This window comes from Crocuta crocuta, unplaced genomic scaffold, assembly GCF_008692635.1.
Source record: "Crocuta crocuta isolate KB4526 unplaced genomic scaffold, BGI_CrCroc_1.0 scaffold245, whole genome shotgun sequence".
NCBI lineage: Eukaryota > Metazoa > Chordata > Mammalia > Carnivora > Hyaenidae > Crocuta > Crocuta crocuta.
In genome coordinates, this window is record NW_027530358.1 from 8,301 (window position 1) to 10,955 (window position 2,655).

Below are 2,655 nucleotides of genomic sequence, written 5' to 3' on the forward strand. Positions count from 1 at the left end.
TACATTATTGCAAGTCTAAGATCTCCTAATAACATGAGGAGCATTTCTAGTTTTTACTCATCTCATTCACTGGGGTTGGGTTTTTCAGTACTATTGGACTTTTCAAAGAACTGGCTTTTGAATTTTTTAAGCTTATTTAATTAATTTCATTTTCTACCCATAGCAAGTTACATTTTCCATTTAGTTTGTTTTTTATTTTTTTTTAAATTCATTAGGATAAGTATGAATCTCTTACTTTGGGCTATTTATATATTTTTTAAAAATGAGTACATTTAAAATAACAGAATTCCTGCTAACTATAGCTTTTTCCATGCTCCAAATAGTTTTCATTGACATGTCTGCATTTCATTGCTTTTAGGTAGCAATTAATTAATTCGATATAAATTCCTTAATTTCCAAGGAATTTTATTTATGTGGATTTTCAATTATTTATAGGTAAAAATCTTTGTATTTCAGTTATTATGGCAGAATCTGGATTATAAAAACTTAATTAGATGTAAGCACAGTCTAATGGATACACTGGGAAATGCTTTCCCTTTGATTCACAGTTCTATAAACAGTAGACAACATTTTTCAGAACAAAAGTAATCTTACTGTGAAAATGGTCTTGGTTTTATAATTCAAATTTTCACTGAATGTGCAGCTATTGTGTCATTCTAAGTGCTCTTATCACACCACACTAATCCTGAGATTTTAATCTGAAGCCTTTGTGATCCATAATGAATGTCCTGCTGTCACCCTCCAGTCTATTCTCACCTCAGCACCCACAAGTTATTTTTTAGGTTATTACTTTACTTTTGATTGAATCTTCATTTCTGGCACCTTCTGTTTACAAATTTGCAATGATTTCAACTACAGATTCAAAGAATATTTATTAAATTGTAACCAGTATTTCTGTGTGTACTATTTTATCACAGTATTTCTGTGTTGGTCTGTTTTCTCCAATATTAGAAGAGCTGTTATTGCTTTTCACATATATTTTAAGTTCTATCATTATTAATAAAGTTTAGACATTGTGCCTAAAATTTACGTGTGTTGAGATATTATTTGGTATACTGAAGAGCCACAAAGAATTTTTCCTTATATTTTCCTGAGGTATAATTTTATTATATATAGTAATAATATTATCAAGTTACTCTCTTTTCAAAATGATTTTTAAGAAATTGATATGCAAAACTATCAAATATTTGTTTGAAAAATCAAAATACAAATGTGGCATGAGCAGGGTTCAATGGGAAGGAAGTTAAAGAAGTTGAGAAATTAATGTAACTCAAGTATTTATTATTAAAAACATGCATGTAGACCTCAAAAATAAAATGTCTGTGCACATTTATTCTTGTTTTCGAGATGTTTTAATAATATTTTGTTTTACTTAGTTGAGAGCAAGGCAATTCTTTTGATTGAGTCCCTAAAGGCTTTCTTAACCTGGTCGTTTCTCAAGGTATAAATAAATGGGTTTAATGTAGGTGAAAAAGAAGAAATGAGCAGTGAAACCACTTTATTAATGGTTATTTCTTCCTTTGCTGTAGGATTCATATAGATGCAAATGCATGTGCCGTAGGTGATAGATACCACAATCATGTGGGAAGAACAGGTCGAAAAGGCCTTTTTCCTTTGTTGAACAGAAGGGAATCTAAAAATTGTCTTGATGATGTAAGCATATGACAGAACTACACAAGTAAGTGTCATATTCAAGGTCAGCACAGCACAGATGATAACTGTCCATTCCACGAACCATGTATCTGAACATGAGATTTTCACTAAGGGAAATGCATCACAGGCAAAATGATCAATCATGTTAGAGTCACAAAATTTTAGAATTAAACCCAGACTAAGTGGTGGGATTATTACACGTAAACCAGCCATCCAAGAACAGATGATGAGAATCCTGCAGACCTTGTTGCTCATGATGATCACATAATGCAACGGTTTGCATATGGCCACATAACGGTCATAGGACATGGCGGCCAGCAGAAAAAACTCTGATACTCCACAGAGGTCAGTAAAAAACACTTGGACGATACAAGCGTTATAGGTAATAACGTTGTCACCTGTCGCTATGCTATACAAATACCTGGGAATAACGGCAGATGTGAATGAGGTCTCTAAGAAGGAGAAATTTTTTAAGAAGTACATGGGTGTTTGAAGGTGGGGATCCACAAAAGTGAGTATGATGATTGTCAAGTTTCTACTTAACACTCATTGTGTAGGTGAGAAAGAGAAAGACAAAAATCAGAACTTGCAGCTTAGGGTCATCTGTCAGTCCCAGCAGAATGAATGTTGTTATTGTGCTGTTTCCCATCACTGTTCTGACTTCTCCTCAGTCTGTATATGAGATTCAGATAAATTTTCTCATAGATTGTAGATTATTTTAACTGTTCTAAAATATAATATATTCACACTTTTATATTTATATCTCATTATGTTTATAATATAACTTAAACATGTATTATATATATTCATTTATTTATTTACATTTTATGTCTATCCTGTGCTTAGGATTTTTCCATGTGACTAAGTAGTTTACTGAGGGGTGTCATTTTATGAGTAACAAAAATGTCTTTTGGCTCTGCAGAATTCTTCCCTATTCAGAATCTAAGTGACAGAATTTCACCCTCTATTGAATGTCTTCTCTTGACACTTTGGGTCTTTTTT

The 2,655-nt window shown here is 32.2% G+C and overlaps 1 pseudogene; it reads right to left on the reverse strand.

Moving 5' to 3' along the window:
* Positions 1-1,368: 1,368 nt before the first annotated feature.
* On the reverse strand, positions 1,369-2,302 carry LOC144233221 (olfactory receptor 6C2-like; annotated as a pseudogene).
* Between the last annotated feature and the right edge of the window lie 353 nt (positions 2,303-2,655).